This window comes from Sorex fumeus, unplaced genomic scaffold (assembly GCF_029834395.1).
Source record: "Sorex fumeus unplaced genomic scaffold, SorFum_2.1 ptg000098l, whole genome shotgun sequence".
In the NCBI taxonomy this organism is placed as follows: domain Eukaryota; kingdom Metazoa; phylum Chordata; class Mammalia; order Eulipotyphla; family Soricidae; genus Sorex; species Sorex fumeus.
This window is the reverse complement of record NW_026606155.1, coordinates 4,429,465-4,449,538: the sequence shown is the minus strand read 5'-3', so window position 1 is coordinate 4,449,538 and position 20,074 is coordinate 4,429,465. Positions and strand designations below refer to the sequence as shown.

The following is a 20,074-nucleotide window of genomic DNA, read 5'->3' as shown; positions in this document are numbered from 1 at the left end:
TGTTGTTCATCAATTGCCTCGAGCAGGCACCAGTAACATCTCCTTCGTCCTAGTCCTGAGATTTTAAAGTGCCATATTCAAGGCTCTTTCAGGGTTAGGAGAATGAGACCCATCATTGTTACTGGTATTTGGCATATTGGGTACGCCACGGGGAGTTTGCTAGACTCTGCCGTGTGGGCAGGTTACATTCGGTAGCCTGCCAGGTTGTCCAAAGTAAGAATGAGATAATAAGATGTCGCTTCTGGGAGCTGGGTTTTATAGTCTCTGGGTCTTAACCATTGATTGGATTACACGGCGCCAGGGGGCCAGTTGGTGGTTGTGACCCCTGCCTACTGGAAGATGGAGGGTCTGGGTGGAGGATGCTCAGCCCCAATCCGAGCAGGCTTGGAGATCTCAGCCCCGGGACCCGCATGCCTTTGTTCCTCTGCCAGTACCTTCACGCGTGTGGAGAGTGGTCTCAGCATGGTGGTGGCTGGTTCTGGAGGTCTTCAGCTGCCAGAGCTCTGCTCGGGGCGGGAGGGAAACTCAACCCGCTCCCCCTGCAAGGGGACCCAGTGAGGACAGCGAGGCGCGGGGGCTTTACACTCCTGACTTTACACTCAGGCTTTACTTTCTGACTTCACACTCAGGAATTACTCCTGCAGTGCTCAGGGGACCATATGGGATGCTGGGAATCGAACCTGGGTTGGCTCCTACCCGCTATACTATCACTCCAGCCCCTCATCATACTCTTTAACTTAGAAGCTCTATCTGAAGCCTAAAGCCTCGAGACAGTGGGAAGAAAGAATGAGCCCTCCTTATGTCATACCCCCAAGGTGTTATGGATTAGGGTGTCACAGAAGGTAGCTGGCAAACTTTGTTTTATTATTTTTTTAATTTTTTTTTTTATTTTATAAAGTCTGTCCTGTCCTGTCCTCCTGTTGTTCATCGATTTGCTCAAGCAGGCTCAGGGTTTGATTCCTTCGCCCCTCTCGGAGAGCCCAGCAAGCTACCAAGTGTATCTCGCCCGCACGGCAAAGCCTGGCAAGCTACCCATGACGTATTCAATATGCCAAACACAGTAACAACAAGTCTCCCAATTTTATAAAGTAGTTCACAATATTTGAGTACATTGAATATTCAAACACCAATCCCACCACCACCATTACACCTTCCCACCACCATATTTCGGATGTTTCCAAACTGAACCCCAATCCCTGCCCCAAAGCAGACCAGCTCCATCCCACCACTATGTTAATCCTTTTCAAATGCACAATTCTTGGCATGAAAGATGTTCCTCACGTGGTGAAACTTTACCACCCAGAAAACCTCACCCCTCAGCGGACAGTCACTCCCCATGCTCCTGTCCTCGGGTCATTGGGGACCCCCATTTTGTCTCTGTGAGCTCCCACAGACCTGGCGTCAGACCAAGTGTATCCCCTGGCACCTGCTTTATCAGGTCTTCAAAGGGTCCTGGTGCCACAAGCGCCAGAATTCCCTCCCTCCCTTTGCTGGTTTTTGTTTGATTTAGTTTGGGGCTCACACCCAAAGAGGGGCTGGGGCTCTCTCCCGGCTGGGTGCTTGGGAGACTACATGTCTGGGCTCCCCATCGCCCTCTCCCTGGCCCTTGCTCCCCTTTCCCTCTGTTGGGTACAGAGGCACCACCACTTGCATCATCCCTACAGCCACTGGGACCCGAGACAAGTCCATGGATACGACCTCCTGCTGCCAAGGCAGAAGGTGAAGGAGAAGCATTCCCTGCGGCAGGGGTGGCCAGGCAACCAGGAGAGACAGGGGGTCACACCTATGACAGGAGTAGGGGCACGGTCAGCCAAAGGGAGGAGGCCAGTAGGGCCTGGCAGGGAGCTGGGAGGGCATAGAGGCTCTGGCCAAGGCAGGAAAGGAGCCTCAGGCCCGGGCTTGCCTCAGGGACCGGCAGGTTCAGTCATGGAGAGCCAGGCCGGAAGGAAGCAGACACCACCACTGCCTGGCGGAGCAGGGACACCTGGGAACCCTGTCACGTTGCCCAGCTAGATGATGTTCCACTGGGTACAGATGCACTGTTTGCTCCATCCTAGGCGGATGGGCACGTGGGTTGCTTCCAGCTGTTCAGTCCTGCCCAAGAACCGGAAACATCATGAAGTAGGCAGGCAGGCAGATAGGCAAGGCCCCTCCCAGGGCAATGGCAGTCAGTTTCCTGGGAAGCAACAGCCCTGAGGTTGCGAAAGCCAACCTTGCAGAAAACAGGAATTAAGGCCTGATAGGACTTTCACCTACCTGCCAGAGAAGCTCCAGCAGGAACAAAAGGCCAGGAAAAGGAATTTCAAAGAAGACCATCACCACTCCCAACCCTAGCCCTCTTGGTAACCTCCTTAGCAACGGACTTTTACCTAGATAGAGGCCCCATGTGAGGGGGCAGGTTGGAAAAAAAAAAAACTCTATAAAAGTCACCTTGAACAAAGGAAGGGCATGCATATGCTGCCTGAGCCCTTGCGTTGCTTGTACCCATGTGGTTGAGCACATGTGGTGCCCAAACACATGTGTCACCCGCATCTCCCCTCTTGAGATGTGGCCTTTCATGTTTTCCTGTCTACTGCTGGGACGTGTGTAGGGGCTCTCTCAACCCTTGGAGAAGCCCGGGTTCTCTCTAGAGCATACTACTCTTCTCACTCTCTCTCTCTCTCTCTCTCTCTCTCTCTCTCTCTCTCTCTCACACACACACACACACACACACACACACACACACACACACACACACACTTTCTCTCCCTCCTTCCCTTCAAAGCCTCCAAATAAAATCTGTTTTACTTCACTGGCTGTCTATTCCTGAAATTCTTTTCTGCGAGGCGAGACAAGAACCCAGTAACCCTGGGTCCCGGGTGGCAGAGGCGGATGGGGAGAAAGTGACCGTCTTTCTCCTCCCTGCTTCACATAAGCCACCCAAGAGGCTCCGCCGTCACCATTCAGAGCTGGAACCTGGCACCTCTGAGCCTTCTGGAATTGAAACCGGGCACCGGCAGCAGCCACATTTTCTGGGAACTTGTTAAACGTGCAGAACTGGACCCCAGCTGGAGAGGGCCAGGGTTGACCTTTTAAGGGGAACCCCGCCCCCCAACCCCCACTAAGTGGTCCCTGCACACTCCACACTTGGAAGCAAGGCATAGTTGGGGGTCCCAAGCCCAGCTGTCCTTCACTATGGCCTAGGGGAGTCAGGTGCACCCTAAGTCGATGCCATCAGAATGGGGGTGAGGTGGGCGGCGACCCATACATCAGGGTTTCTCCAGTGTTGACCCTGGCCTGCACTATGTGGGGGGTGTGGTGGGCAGCCATGGACTGGCTGTCCCAGGGCTCTGCCACTTTAAGAACCGGGGGCGGGAGCCCAGCAGCCAGGCGCCACGTGAGCCCAGGCTGGCCAGGGCCCAGGAGACTGGCGCTGGTGCTGTGGCCGCCCGGGCCGGCTGGGGCTTGCAGTTCCCAAGCGAAGAAAGGGCAGCTTTGTGCCTCTGCGGCCAGCCCAGCACACATTCTGCAAGGCGGTGGACACACAGAGCAGAACTGTCTGTAGCCCTAACCCAGACGTCCCAAATAAACAGTAAGTCAGGAAGGAGGGGCAGGGAACAGGCACACCCGCCTCCCGCCAGGACCCCCCAACACCCGCAGTCCCACCCCTCCGACCCCCCACAGAGGTCTGCCGAGAGCCTGCCCGGGCAAAGCCAACCCGGACCCGCTGGGTAGAAAATTCCTGAAATTTCCCAAAATTTGCCCCAGGAGGCTTTTGATTTCTTGCTATTACAACTTGGAGCTCAGTTGGGGACAGTCATCTGTGCGCTGAGAAGTTGGGGGTGGGGGGCGGGGGGGCGGGGAGGTGGGAGTTTTCCCCACCCCCCAAGGTCAGTGAAAGCCAAGAAAGTGAAAGTGAAACCTGGCCCAGCTGAGGCCAGCAGCACTCCCCCCTCCAGACCGGGGTCCCACCCCCTTCCCAGCAAGGAGGGGATCCCTCAGGCTTCAGGTCCTCTGGGCCGACTGTTCCCAAGCCGGGTGCCCACTGGCAGACTGCAGAGACAGTCGAACACTAAAGATCTCGGGGTGTCTCCGTGCTAGCGTGCCCCTTGGCTGTCCAATCCGCCCCCTGCACCCTGGCTCACTGAGCCTCGTGTCATAAAATCTGCACACCAAAAAAAAAAGAATTACTCTGTGTGCCAGGAGGCTGTGTGCTGGGTGCTGGGCGGGGTGCGGGCAGAGAAGGGAAGGGGATTCAAGGGTCAGGGGTTCAGGCGGTAGGACACAGCAGAGGACCCAGAGGGTGAGGTCAGGGAGGAAGGAGGAGGAGGAGGGTGACAGGGCAAGAGACTCCAGGCACAGCGGTGGAGACATGTGGCTGTTTATTACAGCACATGAGTCCGGTCAGCCGGGCACTGAGTCTCGGGACTGATCTCAGGAGAGCACCGGTGGCCCCTGACCTATTTCTCCTGGAATCTGAGCATCTAGAGGGAAAGAGGATGTCACTTGGGACTCTGAAAGTCACCTTGGTTCAGGCAGCCGCAGGGACTTGTGGGGGGGGAGGAAGCTGGGCACCCTAGTGCCCGCTTGCTCACCCTGACCGCACCCTATGCCCCAGCTTTCTACCCGCCTGGTTCCCCCTGATGTTGTTGCCCGCTGAGCCTGGTCTGGGGACTCCCAATCGTCTTCTGTAGAGCATGTCCGCGTGTGCACAACTGTGCGTACGGTGGTAGCATCGTGGGCACACGCTCTGCTCTTTCTGTGACTTTCTGCCACCCTCTCCCTCTTGCAGGAAGGGTGAGGACGACCCATGCGCCCACCCCAGCACACCATCTCCCTCTGAGGCAGATTGCATGGCCTTCCAAGGCCGTCTACCAAATCACTAGAAAGTGTTTGCATGGTAGAAAATGCGATTTTCCAGTCTTTTATTTCTTCCACACTTGATAGCTTTCAAAGCATTTCTTTGAAAGCAATACACACCAATTCCTTTGATCCTCCCAGTGATGAAGACAGCATTCTGGGTTTCTCTCCCGGGTGCTCTAGGAGAAATTCCCCGGCATCTCAGGATCTCATGGGAGCCTTGGGGCACCAGGGTGTGTCCTCTTGACAGATGAAATAGTCAAGAGGTGGGCCAGGGAGGGGTCTCACAGGGCTGACTTGCATGCCTGGCACGCAGAAGGCTTAGAGTTTAATCCCCAATATGTATGGTTTTCTGACCACCTCTGGGTGAAGTCCTGGAGACGTCCAGGTCTGATGGGAAGACTCCCCTAACACCACACACACCAAAATAGAACCAGTGTTGGATAACACTGGTCTTTGTTACTTCCACAGGGAGCTTAGGGTTTATTGAGTCCCTCCTACAACAGTGCAACTGAGGCACAACTAATAATTCTATATTGGTGTTGTGAAAACTCATAAATCAGCACTTTGGAAAGCAGAGTGAGGGCACATGTTTTTCGGGGATTCTGTTTGGCTATGTAAGGTGGCTCCCTCCTGGGCGCCTTCATCATCATCACTATCATCATCATCACTGGGTTTGCTTGGCTTTGTTTTTGGGGGTCCACACCGGGCAGTGCTTACTCCTAGCCCTGCACTCAGGAATCAACTCATGGTCAGGTTCAAGGGACCTTATGCAATGCCGGGGATTGAACCTAGGTCAGCCACATGCCAGGCAAGCACCTTATAGTACACTGTACTGTCACTCCGGCCCCCCAAAAAGCCATTAAGCTGAGGCACTGAAGTGCCTCCTGTTCTCGAAATGGGGATCATGGCACTCACCCAAGTGGAGCTGGAGCGAGCAGGAGGAGCTAACCCATGTGAAGTGGTTAGGACACTGCCTGCACCCGGGCCGTCCCAGGCAACTGTGTGGGCAGTGCAGAAAGCATTTCTGGCCATACCTCAGAAACACACTCTTTGAGTTCAGGCTGCCTTGTAGTATCAACCCAAAGTCCCTTAGCTCCAAAGAGACAGAACTGCATTTTTCTTCCTCCAGTTAGCGTAGGGGAGGGTGCTGAGTACTGTGCACCCCGGGTGGCGTTCAGGGACCCAGAATCCCTCCATTGTGCAGTTCTACATGCTATTCCTTCTTCTGCACAGTCAAAGCTAACTCAGCCTCACCTCCGCTCTGGCTCCTGCCTGGAAGAAGAGCAGGAAAGGAAGTGGAGGGCACACAGCCCCTCTGACCGCATTCATGGCTGGTCTGTGTCTTCCCATACAGGTCCACTAGCCTACACTTAGGTGCAGACTGGGCCGTGCAGTCTCCAGTTGGACCAAATGAACCTGCACAATGGATGCTTGGGTGAATTCTGACTATTTTCCTTTGGTTTGGGGGACACACCCAGCAGCACTCGGGGGCCATGCCTGGCGGTGCTGGGATTCGAACCAGGGTCACAGCTATAGCTGCAGCTGGGCAAGTGCCTTCACCTTTGTACCATCTCTCAGGAGGGCAGGCGTGCTTTTCCTGTAGGGACCAGGCGTGCTTTTCCTGTATGGATGAGGGGAACTGGGAATTGTCACGGGACTCTGCTCCTTCTTGCCCCAGGCATGAGCTTTGGACCTCAATGGAAGCCTCCTGTCTTCCCCGTCGGACTGCCCGTTTCTCACCGGTGCTGTTTCCTGGATGCCAACTGACCCTTGGGTTTCTTGAGCACAGTCCAGGGATGGTTCTTGGGCCCATGTTTCCCACAAACTCCCCCGGAGACTGATTCTGTCCTCCAGTCTGTTCCCTTCTTAAGCGCACCTCTGAGCTCGCGGAGGCTCTGCCCAGCTATAAATTCCTTCCTTCCTGGATCTTTGCACAACTTGTTCAGCAAGCCTTGGCGAGTCCCAGCTCCCTGGACTCTAGACAGTCACTCTCCGTGAGCCACCAGGTCCCAGGTGATGGGGTTCTATCAGTTCTCCTGGAGTCCCTGGACATTAATGTGTGAGCCTGCAAGGCAGGTGCTGAGAAGCCAACCCTCCTGTCTGGTGCTAGGTCTTGTGCTAGGTCCTGAATCTCTGTTCTTAGAGCTCAGCCTCCTTGGTGTGTACTAAGACCGGCCAAGGACAGTGAGAGTCTGTCTAGAAAAGTATGGATCAGGCTGGAGCGATAGCACAGAGGGGAGGGCGTTTGCCTTATAAGCGGCCAACCCGGGTTCGATCCCCAGTATCTCATATGGTTCCCCAAGCACTTCCAGGAGTAACTCCTGAGTGCAGAGCCAGGACTAACCCCTGAGCATCGCTGGGTGTGACCCAAAGAGAAAAGAAAGAAAAGGAAAAGTGTGGATCAAATTTCCCTTCTTGTTGGGGGCCAGAGAGATAGCTTGGGATGGGAGTGGGGGTGCACTTGCCTTGCGCAGGGCCAACTTGGATTTGATCCCTGGCATCCCATATGGACCCCGAGCCCCACTAGAAGCAATTACTGAGTGTAGAGGCAGGAGTAAGCTCTGAGCATCAATGGGTATGACCCAAATTTGAAAGAAAGAAAGAAAGAAAGAAAGAAAGAAAGAAAGAAAGAAAGAAAGGAAGAAAGAAAGAGAGAGCATCAATGGGTATGAACCAAACTTGAAAGAAAGAAAGAAAGAAAGAAAGAAAGAAAGAAAGAAAGAAAGAAAGAGAGAGAGAGAGGGAGGCATTTTCTATTATGAAATGCCTGCGATGGAAAGAGAGAGGGAGGGAGCGAGGAAGGGAGGGAGGGAGGGAGGGAGGGAGGGAGGGAGGAAGGAAGGAAGGAAGGAAGGAAGGAAGGAAGGAAGGAAGGAAAGAAGGAAGGAGAGGGAGGCAAGGAGAAGGAAGAAAGGAAGGAAGGAAGGAAGGAAGGAAGGAAGGAAGGAAGGAAGGAAGGAGAGGGAGGCAAGGAGAAGGAAGGAAGGAAGAAAGGAAGGAAGGAAGGAAGGAAGGAAGGAAGGAAGGAAGGAAGGAAGGAAGGAGAGAGTAAGTTCTGTGCAGGTGGACTGCATCTTAAGATGGGACAATTCAGAGAAAGACTCAAGAGGGTCTCAGGAGGGTCCTGGGCAGAGAAAGGACTCTGAAAACAATCCAACAGACACTGAGGCAACTTGACCCCGTGGACCCTCTCCTTTACATGGACACCTGCCAGAAGTCCATGTTCAGGTGCTGAGCTGGAAGGCGCGTCCAGCCGCACCCAAGCCCTTGTCATGTTTCATCTTCTTTCATCCGTGGCTCTGCCAGCAGGGGTTATCCTACTGTAGCCAGCTTAAAATATTGAGCTCCAAGAAGAAAAGGATAAGGAGGGTGTGGAGCAATTCTGTCTGGTTCTGAAAGCCCTGCGCTCTCTGTGGTCCCTTCTGCCTCCCGTCACTCCCTCTGTGGGAAGGGTCGTGGCTTCCAAGCCACTGTGACCTTGAAAGCTCATCTAACTGCCTGCACCAGGGACTGCCAGGAACTCAGGGCGTCAGGAACTCAGAGATCCCTCTCTCCTGGGCTGGCAGGACATACATATCCTCCTGTGACAGGGGGCAGGGGTGGCGGGAGGGAAACTGGGCACATTGATGGTGGGAAATGTATACTAGTTGAAGGGACTGATGCCGGAAGATTGTATGACTGAAATTCAATCATGAACAACTTTGTGCATCTCACTGTGACTCAATAGAGGGCGTTGAAGGTGCTCAGGGTCTATTTCTGGATCTGATCAGGGAACACTCCTGGTAATGGTCAGGGATCATATGTGGTGCAGGGAATAAACGGGGATCAGCTGCATGCAAACCAAGTGACTTAACCCCTTTACTATCTCTCCCACCACCAAGATACACATTCTTCTGGACCTTTTATGTTTGTAAAATTTGTTTCGGGGGCTGGAGTGATAGTATAGCGGGTAGGGCATTTGCCTTGCATATGGCCAACCTGGGTTCAATCCCCAGCATCCCATATGGACCCCAAGCACTGCCAGGAGTAATTCCTGAGTTCAAAGCTAAGAGTAACCCCTGAGCATCTCTGGGTGTGAACCAAAAAAGCAAAAAAAATATTGTTTCGGGTTGATGCCATTTTTTTACTGTAGTTTTTTCTCTGCTGTATAATATTTCACACGTGATTTTCCCTCATCATGCACTTCTGTTATTTTCTTCTAAGTATGTTCCTTGGAGTGGAATTGTTGGATTTAGTGGGATCACATTTCCTGCTTTACTTGAGAATGCGAATTCCCCCTCTCCAAAGTGACCAATCTATATTTCTCCTAGCTTTTGATGCCAATGTTTGGGTTGATTTATTTTAGTCACCATTAATTTTTGTCACTCTAAGATAAGGTCTAGGCCACATTAGAGTTATAATTTGCATTATTATTGGTGTGAAGATTCTTTTCACTTTGCAAGCCATCTGTTCTTTTTTCTATTATGAAATGCCTGCTATGTCTTTTCCCGTTTTCGAAAAGGTTTTGGGCTCTTTTTGTTTGCTTGGTTTTAAGCCACATCTAGCAGTGCTCAGGGATCACTCCTTGCTGGTCTCAGGGAATCATTTGTGGTGCCAGGGTTGACTACCTGCAATGCCAGTGCCTTACCCACTATGCAATCTTTCTGATCACATTGGTATTTTTTTTATTAAAAAAATTTTAATAGTGAGACATCATGAGGTACAGTTGCAGACGTACACATTTTTGTGCTTGAGTTTCGATTATACAATGATCAAATACCCATCCCTCCACCGGTGCCCATTTCCCACCACCACGGATTTCAGTATCCCTCCCACCCCCTATCCCCCCATCCCACCCTGCCTCTGTGGCACAGCATTCCCTTTTGTTCTCTCTCTCTTATTGGGTGTTGTGGTTTGCAAAAGAGGCAATGGGTGGCAATCATGTTTGGTATATAGTCTACTTTCAGCATGCTTTTCCCATCCTGGGAGGATCCTCCCAACACCCTTTATTTGGTGTTCCTTCTCTATCTGAGCTCCCTTTTCCCCTAGTATGTGTGGTTGGCCTCCAAGCCATGAAGTAAAATTCCTGGTACTAATCTTGGCCAATCTTGGGTGTTAGTCTCCTATTGTGTTAACTTTATGTTCCCCAGATGAATGCAATCTTTCTATGTCTATCCCTTTCTTTCTGAGTCATTTCGCTTAACAAGATACTTTCCATGTAATACCACTTGTATGTAAATTTTGTGACTTCGTCTCTTCTAACAGCTACATAGTACTCCATTGTGTAAATGTACCAAAGTTTCTTTAACCCGTCATCTGTTCTCGGGCACTCAGGTTTTTTCCAGATTCTGGCTATTGTAAAGAGTGCTGCAATAAACAGACAATTGCAGATCACATTGGTATTTTTAAAGTGGATTCTTAAGATCTCTTTATCTATTCTGAGTTATCGTCCTATATCCACTTGATATATTCAGGTGTCTGCTTGCAGTTTTGGATTGCCTTTGCATTGTATGGCAATCTAAACAGAACTATTCATTTCCAGATTGATCTTGTCTAAGGAATCATTCCCAATCAAGATTGTAAAAATATTACTTTTATCTTTTATTCTCTATGGACTTCTTCTTTTATCTTTCCTATTTAGATATTTAGACTTCTGTGAGTTGGGTTTTGTTTAACTTGTATGTGCAGTAAGGGGCATCAAGCCCTCACACAAGGCAAGTGCTCTGATGCTAAGCCATATTCCTGGCCCTGGATTTCCTGTTTTAACTTTTAATAAAGCTGGGTTTTGGTTTTGTGACTGTTGTTAAATAATCAGCTTTCCAGTGATTTTCTTTTTTTTTTTTTTTTTTTTTTTTTTTGCTTTTTGGGTACACCTGTCGAAGCACAGGGTTACTCCTGGCTCTGCACTCAGGAGTTACTCCTGGCGGTGCTCAGGGGACCATATGGGATGCTGGGAATCGAACCCGGGTCGGCCGCGTGCAAGGCAAACGCCCTACCCGCTGTGCTATCTCTCCAGCCCCTCCAGTGATCTTTTTTTGCCCTTACCTGCAGTTCCCTCTTCATCAGAAATCAAGTTTCCACAGAAGAGTGCAGTTTTTCTCTCCAGTCTCAGTTTTGTTTTTGGTTGTTTTTTTTTTTTTGCGTTGAACTTGTGTCTTTCCCCTCTGCTGTTTTACTATCATTACCATGTCCAGGGTTTGTATGCCCAAGTCCTGAGGATCACCTCGGTGATGCTGCCGAGATTGTACCGAACAACATGGGATGATCACTGTGAAGAGTTCACACCTACACTGTTCACACCTATGAGGTAGCACTTGCCCACGGAGCTGTCTTGGGTCCCTGCAATCCAGTTTGCCCCTGCCCCCATCCACTGAGAACAATATTTTTGTAAATATAATACAAATTGTTACTAGAAAAGATGAAAAAGGCATCACAAAATAAAGATCCCTGTGTTTTCTCGTTTGATGCAACAGACATAAACTTGCTCTGTAAGGTTGCTTTCAAAACTTCTGCATGTTCTTTCTTCATGTTGCTAAACTCAGATGCCGTGGTAAACATCTCAAAGATGGCAACTTGGGCCCAGATGGCACAGCTACCCTGAAAGCCTTCTGTCCCCTACCCCCGCCCCACTCCATGTTTTTTTAACTGTGGTAGAATAGCCATAAAGAGGAAGTTGGCTCATTTTTTAAAAATTTTTATTAGTGAAACATCATGAAGTACAGTTGTAGACTTACACATTTTTGTGCTTGGGTTTCAGTTATACAATGATCAAGTACCCATCCCTCCACCAGTGCCCATTTTCCACCACCCAGTATCCCTCCCACCCCCCATCCGCCCCATCCCACCCTGCCTCTGTGGCAGGGCATTCCTTTTTGTTCTCTCTCTCCTTTTGGGTGTTGTGGTTTGCAAAAGAGGCATTGAGTGGCAATCATGTTCGGTCTTTAGTCTACTTTCAGCATGCATCTCCCATCCTGGGAGGATCCTCCCAACACCCTTTATTTGGTGCTCCCTTCTCTATCTGAGCTGGCTTTTCCCCTAGCATGTGTGGCTGGCCTCCAAGCCAAGGAGTGAACCTCCTGGTACTTATCTCGGCCACTCTTGGGTGTTAGTCTCCTATTTTGTTACTTTATGTTCCCCAGATGAATGCAATCTTTCTATGTCTGTCCCTCTCTTTCTGACTCATTTCGCTTAACATGATACTTTGCATGTAGTACCACTTGTATGTAAATTTCATGACTTCATCAAGTGAAAAATTCAGGGACCATAAAGACTTTTGCATGTGTGACCATTGCAGTTCTTCAGACCTTCTTCTTCATCCCAAACAGAAGTGCAGTACCCATTCAATAGTAACTCTCCATGGCTTCCTCCACAGCCCCCAGTCAAGGAAACCCCATTTCATTTGTGTCTGTACAGATTCAAGTAGTCCAGGGACAATTGTGTCACCCTATTATGGAAATTCCCACCAAAAGCCAACTGAAAAAAAAAAAACAAGCAGCATGCCTTAAAGAGTGAGAAAACACTGTTTTATGACAGGAGAAGATCCAGCTGATGTCATGCTCCAGAACTGGGCTCAGAACAAAGGCAAGAGCTCAGTTTTATAGTTTAACTGATGCAGGATGGGGCATTGGCAGGCAGCTGGTAGGAGAGTGCAGAAGCAGAAATTCCCAAGCATGTTCCTTTGCAGAGTCAGGTTTGGACCCCCTCAAGGACATGAGCACACAGGGGGGATGTTCCCAGGTTGCCATGGTTACAAAGAGAGTAGGACCCTCTCAAGGACACCCATATGCCCTCTGTGCTTATGTCATGGCACCCAGACTAAGCTGCCCCTTGCCTTCTGCTCTCTGCTGTTAGTCTATTTGAAATATAGGCAGGGGTCTCCTTTCCTCATCAATTCCAGAAGAATCACAGAAATGTCTGAGTAACACAGAGGGCTTCACTGGTAATTAATCAAGTTCAGCTGGGTAGGATGTCCACCAGCGTGAACTGGAGAACAATTTCACAGGGAGTCAGGAGTCTGGTTAGATGCCCAGCAGAGGTCAAGTGATGCAATGGCTGGTACACATTCTAGTCGCTTTTTAGGAAACTCATATATACTCATGAGGGAGAACAGTGAACACGCAATTGAGGAACACAAAAGGAATATACACAAGTGTACAGATGATGGTGGAGAAACAACAGAGGGTGTGTGTTTTAGTGATGAAGAGAAAGCAGACGAGAGGTCAAAATGGGCTCTACTGAGCAGTTGCCACAGGCCAGTGACCAGTACTGTCCAGCCAGGGGCCTGAAGCCTGATTGGCACAAAGATGTTCTTAAGGTTCCACTTGGCCCAGCCAGAACCAATAGCATGCAGAGGGGCAGCTACTCCCAGAGAGAGGTGGCATCTTCCCAATGACAAGCCTCCCATGACAAAGCCCATAGTTGCTCTTCCTAAGCCCAGAGAGTCCGTCTAGAAGTTCAGGGCAGTGGTGGTGGAAAAGAAGGGCAAAGTCATCAATAGCTTTGACTCCTGTCCAAAAAATTCCATGGCTGCTTGCAGGTCAGTCAATCAAGAGGCAGATGACATAGCAAGAAAGAGCTTCCTCAGCAACCTGTGGGCAGATTGGAAGACGGCAGATGTGTGGCTTCAAAATAACCATTTGTCTTCAGCACAGGAAAAGGTTTTTATAGGGAGAGAACAGGAAAGGAAGGGTGGGTGTCAGACTAGTGGGTGCCAGAATGAACAATCAAATCCCCTCTTGCACTGGTCCTTGAGTCCAACCTTTGTGTAGTTTTGCAGGCATCTTTCTTTTCTTTTCTTTCTTTTCTTTTTGTCCTTCCTTCCTTCCTTCCTTTCATCCTTCCTTCCTTCCTCTATTTCTTTCCTTCCTTTCTTCTTTCTTTCTTTCTTTCTTTTTCTTCCTTCCTTTCTTCCTTTCTTTTTTCTTCCTTCCTTCCTCTATTTCTTTCCTTCCTTTCTTCCTTTCTTTCTTCTTTCTTTCTTTCTTTTTCTTTCTTTCTTTCTTTCTTTCTTTCTTTCTTTCTTTCTTTTTCTTCCTTCCTTTCTTCCTTCCTTTCTTTTTCCTTCCTTCCTTCCTTCCTTCCTTCCTTCCTTCCTTCCTTTCTTTCTTTCTCTATTTCTTTCCTTCTTTCTTCCTTCCTTCCTTCTTTCATTCTTTCTCTCTCTTTCTCTCTTTCTTTCTTTCTTTATTTATTTCTTTCTTTATTTCTTTCTTCCATATCTGGAAATTGTAGAGTCTTATGTAGAAAGAGAGCAGGGATGGGCCTGGAAACCCACAAGAACTTGGGGTTGAGGGTGGGATCTCTACAGTTTCATGGGTTTATTATTCCTTCATTGAGAAGGAGCTTAAATTGTGGAAAGAGAGACAAAAAAGGAAAGAGGAAATATATAAGTCAAGCCCAGGTATCCAGTTATCTCAATCAAGCAGAATCTGTAGAACAAAGAGCCTGAGCTTGGGTAGGGGTAGGGGGGACCAGTGGGGCACTTATCTAGTTGAGAGACTGGCCATGCATGGGTCAGCTCTCTGAAGTCTGTGTCCACACTGTCTCTGCCTCCACTCGAATCAGGCCCTCACACTGCTCTGAGCTCACAATGCGCGTTCCTTTCCAGTTCTCATGCTTTCATCTTGACTTTCTTTTGCTGGCTTGACTCTACCAGCTGCTAGAAAGTGATCATTCAACTTTTCAAGCCTTGTTCCAACGTTGCTGGCTTGTCACTAGCTATGAAGAGTGTCTGGTCTTCTGCTTTTTTTTTTTCATTTTTCTTGTGAAATGTTCTCAAATTCCAATTGATATTTATTAAGATTGAGATATTGTGATTTTTTTGATCACTTACGGATATAAAATGATATTGATTATTCAAGCGTTAATTGAGATGGTGGCTCTTTTGCCCTTAACTTGACAATAGAATAAATGACATTTGAACTGATTTCTAGTGTTAGACCAGCCTTAAATTTTGGTATCAGCCTAGGTTGGTTCTAATAGAGCACGCGTTCTGTCATTTGCTAGATACTCTCTGCTAGGGTCTGTTCTCTTGTTAGCTTGGCCTGTCCCTTTTTTATCTTGTTTTGTTCATGTTCTTCTGTGGGATGAAGGACTTTCTCTGATTAGATAAACTTTCCTGGCACTGAGACAGTGTTTGTCACCCAAATAAGAACAGTGGGTCGGTGGCACTTGCCATGGCTGATGTGGCAACATCACAGTAGCACATGAGGACACGTGTCTTGATGGGGCATGGATTCAAATTATATTTGGTTTGCCTTGCATGTGGCCAACCTGGGTTTGAGTCCTCCGTCCTTCTCAGAGAGCCCGGCGAGCTACTGAGAGTATCTCACCCGCACAGCAAACCTGACAAGCTACCTGTGATGTATTCGATATGCCAAAAACAGTAACAATAAGTCTCACAATGAAGATGCTACTGGTACCCGCTCGACCAAATCGATGAACAATGGGAGGATAGTGCTACAGTCCCTGGAGACCATATGTTGGTCAGCTGCTGAATGGCCTAGATGAGTGTTTAACAATCTAGTGACTGTATTGGGCTTTGCGGGCATATGCATCTGCTTTTGTAGACGTCACGAACCTCCAGGAAACCATTAGGAATAGCCAAACAGAAGGACTTGTAGAGGACCAATTGGTGGAGCTATGCATGTAGTCAGGGATATATCATAAGGAACTGGCGCTCAGCATTCAGGAGGTGAGACATCCCACAGCCCATCAGGCGGCAGTTGGAGACTCAGAAGAACCAGTGGCGAGGCAGTTACAACCCAAGCAGGATCCGCATGCGCCAGGAGCACCCCTGGCAGATGTTGCTACAGAGGGTAGGAGAACAGCGGGGCCCCAGCTCAGACAGTCCGCCAGAGCCTCCCTCCTGCCTGCTGTTTTGTGGTTCTGCCCAGGCCCTTGATGCATCGTAGGGGACCCACCACATTGGGGAGGGCCATTTGCTTGACTTAGACAACTGACTCCCGGCGCCCCCTCTCATCAGAAACACACCCCAGACACCCAGAAACCACAGTTCATACAACGGGCACCCTGTGACTCGGCGAGCTGCCATGGAAAATGAACCATCACGCTCTGAGATGCTTCTTGTCCTTCATTCAGAAACAGAAAAAAAAAACACTCTAAGCTCATTGACTGTACAGGAAAAGTCAACCTACCCTCAGTTTAGATCCACCCCTGAGGTATCGTGTGAGGTGCTGTTGCTTTGACAGCCACAGCTCAGTCCTGTGTGGAATGATTGCCTAAAGGGCATAATCAGCAGGAGCCCAGGCTAGCTAGGTGGCCACCCCCATGGGTAACCCACACTGCTGTGCCTCCACCCGCAGATGTTCGTGTCTACAAATGCCCACACCTTGGACTTACCAAACAAATACCCTTCACACTGGGGCCTGGTAACTCCCAGCAGACCGGCTGGCCCTTGCTGCCCTCTCCTAACCAGCTTCATGGAGTCAGGCACAGCTCCTGGCAGAGGGCCCCTGATTCTTCCTTCAGATCTGGTTGCTGGCTGTAGACTTGTCAAACCCTCTTGCAGTGGAAAATGCTAGCCGTAAGATGAATGTCTTCCCTGAGGTCTACATTTATTCCCTGAAGGCTCCTAAGCCTTTTTGATTCCACGTATTCTCAAAAAAAAGAACACCAATGCATATTTGAATGCCTGCTGTGTGCCAAGTAACACTGCACAGAGATTATTTTGTTTCTTCCTTATAATTACCCATGAGCCCTGTATTCCTTGGCTGTTTGGTATTCTCTTTATAGGTAGTGAAACTGGGACCCAAAAAAGTTCAATACCCAAAGCCACAGATAGCAGATAGTAGAACTGGAGCTTAGAATTAAGTCTGTTCTTGGCTGACTCTCCTTATTTGGGGGAGATGGGTTTAGACCTCATCCGGCAATGCTTGAGGTTATTCCTGACTCTACCCTTGAAAGTCGCTCCTTAGAGATGCTCAGGAAACCAGGGAGTGCTGGGGATCAAACCGGGGTCAGTCACAGTCAAGGCAAATGCCTTAACCCTAGTAATGTCTCTCCTGTCTGGATTTCAACCGTCTGTAGAGTTTCATGGAGTGGGAATTGTATAGAACCCGGATTCATATCTTTAACAAATCCTCCTGCAGCCTGGTGCTTTGAGACCACTGCCTCCCACCAATAGAGATGGAACCACTTCCGAGGACTGTAACTGACAACAGGGTATAACTGAATGGCGGAACCAAAGCTAAGCCTTCCTCCATTTCTGACCAGGGAGGAAACGTGAGAGGTGAAAAGGTTCCAGGCATCTCAGCCCTTCTTTCCCTAGGCTTCCCCACCCTATCCCTCATCTAAGCCCTGAGAAAAATCCAGCTTCATCAAGTTGGGCTGGAGTGATAGCACAGCAGGTAGGGCGTTTGCCTTGCATGTAGTCGACCCGGGTTCGATTCCCATTATCCCATATGGTCCCCTGAACACCTCCAGGAGTAATTTCTGAGTTCATGAGCCAGGAGTGACCCCTGTGCATCACCAGGTGTGACCCCCTCAAAAAAGAAAAAAAACTCCCTTATTGACAAAGGGCTCAGTATTTGCCTACTTGTGACCACAGAGGGACTCAGATCTTGGTTGCAGATGCACCTGGGATAACCCTGCGGTCCCCTTTCCTCTCCTTATTACATCAGACCCAGGGCTCAGCGTCAGAGCTGCAACTGTTTTAGGCTTGCTGGGCAGAGCCACCAGGGACAGGCATGGCTGCCATCTGAAGGCTCAGAATGTGCAGCAGAGCAGCATGGCCTGGGGCTGGGGTCCGGGGCCTTCCAGTTTTCCAATGTCTGGCAAAGAATGGGTCGGACACTTCTCCCCAGCAGGCAGCCCACGTTTTTTTAAACTTCTGTGACTGCCTTTAGCTCCTTGTTGGTTTGGCTGTCCTCCATGGGGCAGGGAAAGGACACGCAGCTGACACACTACCCGTACTTAGCAAAGGAGGAGTGAGGGAGGGGGAAAGAGCAGGGCTGGGGACCGACAGACAGGAGGAAGACCTCCAAGAAGCCACAGTGCTGCTGGCATCGTAGTTTCCTTGGACACAAGGGACAATGGGGCATGTATAGGCACAGACATACCCAGGAGGGCCCACGGAGTAAGGAGAGCTGTCCTCTGAGCAGGACTCTGGTTCTTTCCGTGAAGCCATGGGCAAAGGGTCTACCCCTGCTTTTGTTCCTCCAGAAAGAGCCACAATTTTCAGTCCAAACAGGATCCACTCACAACCTGGACAATGGCCACAACAACAAATAAGACAATGAACCACTTTGCAAAAGTGAGATTGTATATGTTATCTACCTAATCCCTTGCCTGACAATCTCTAAAGAACTCAGCAGAACTCTGGGCACTGTCGGATGCCTGGGTCCCTGTGTCTCTTTGGCCATCTGGCAACAAATACTTCTCATAGGAACTGGAAGGGGAAGGGGAAGTGGCTCTGGGATGCTTTCAAATGTGCCTGATATCTGGAATATGGTCTACCTAGAGAACTTATTAATTGGACTAAGGAACTGAAGAATTTTAAATTCAGAAATAGAAGTCAAATCTCATTAATAGGGTCAGAGACACCGCTCGGTGGGTTAGAGTGCACGCTTTGTATGTGGAAGGTCTGGACTCTATCCCACATGGTTCCTCAAACACCACCAAGGGTGACCCCCAAACAATAAGACAGAAGTATTCCCGAGCATTGCAGGGCATGGCCCCCAAATGAAAACAAACCATAAATAAAAACCATATTCCTAGGCTACATGTACACAGGGTCCTCATGTCTAGTCCAGATCTTCCAAACCTTAGGAAACAGAGCCTTGGAGATGGGTGACTCTGCATTGTTGGAACCTCGTTCACCTCACAGGGGAAACAGAGTCACTGCTGATTTCAAAGTCTTTACCGTTAGGAAGGAAATATGGTGGTGGTTGTGGTGGGGGGGGGGCCCACACTTGCAGTGGGGCCAAGAGTGCAGGGAATTGCAGTGGTGATGTGGACAGGGGTCAGGATCATGCTCTGGGCCTGCACACGTGCAGGCATGAGCTGCTTTCCTGGGTCTCCATGCCCGGGTTTGTTTGGGGCCACATCCAGCAGTACTCAGGGCTTACTCCTGGCCAGGCTCAGGGATCACTCCTAGTGGTACTTGAGGAACCATAAGGGATGCGAGGGTTTAAAGTATGTCAACCATATGCAAGGTAAGCATCCTATCTCTTCAGCCTGATTTTTTTTAATACAGAACTTTCAATTAACTGGTTTTGGCATATCAAATACACCACAGCTAGCTTGCCAGGCTCTGCAGTGTGGGTGGGATATTCTTGGTAGCTTTCCAGGCTCTCCCAGAGGGATAGAGGCTTTTAGGGCGGCCTCTAATCGCCCTTGCACGTGTTCCCATGGTTCAACCCATATTTGAGCCCCATCAAATATGATGCAGTAATCTTGGAAGATGGGTATTAAGTGTCTTATGATGTGTCTGTTCCTGGGTCCCATTGAGCCCAGAGTCCAAGGTCACAGAGTTCCACTTACCTGGTTCTGTGGGGCTTCACTCGTGCGTAAGTCTTGGTCTGAGCGTCCGGAAAGAGTCCTGGAGTGTGGCGGTGGCTTTGTAGTGAAAGGAGTGGAAGTCTGCCAATGAGGTATTTATCTGGTACTGGTGGAACCAGATTTAAAGAAGGCCATTGATTCTGTTGAGACTGAAGCAGTCATCGAAGCTCTAGCCAAACAGGGCATTCAAACTCAATACATGGGATCCTCTGCGAGCTGTATTACAGATTCACTACCAGAAACTCAACATTCTACAAGGAAGTGATTATCCATGTTAAGAGACGGGTTAAGCAGGGTGATAGCATTTCACCAAAACTCTTCAGTGCCAACCTCGAGAACGTCATGTGACTATTGGAATGGGAAGGAATGGGAATGAAGATAGATGGTCGGCAACTACACCACCTCTGCTTTGCTGATGACATCATTCTAGCAACACCAAACATTAGCCAAGCAGCACAAATGCCGGCCAACTTCGACCGTGAGTGTGGAAAGGTCGTCCTCAATGGAACAAACATCTCTGAATGCAACAGTTATGCGTACCTAGGCCAAGAAGTCAACATGATGAATGACCTGGCACCTGAGTTGCACAGGAGTAAGAGAGCAGCTTGGAACACCTTCAAGAGCTTCGAAGAAATAGTTAAGAGGACAAAGAACCTCCGGCTCTGGGCACATCTCTTCGATTCTACTGTTCTTCCTGCATTAGCATACACCTCAGAGATCTGGGCTCTATGAA

General features: G+C 49.4%; 1 protein-coding gene across 1 annotated transcript in view; it reads left to right on the top strand.

Annotated features, from left to right (window-relative positions):
• The first annotated feature begins 3,424 nt into the window (after positions 1-3,424).
• The window catches only part of DGLUCY (D-glutamate cyclase), a 77,410-nt gene continuing 60,760 nt past the window's right edge, over positions 3,425-20,074 (top strand). Inside the window, exon 1 of the mRNA XM_056133499.1 lies at positions 3,425-3,571. The gene's annotated coding sequence lies outside the window, so the exon portion shown is untranslated. The remainder of the gene's footprint in view (positions 3,572-20,074) is intronic.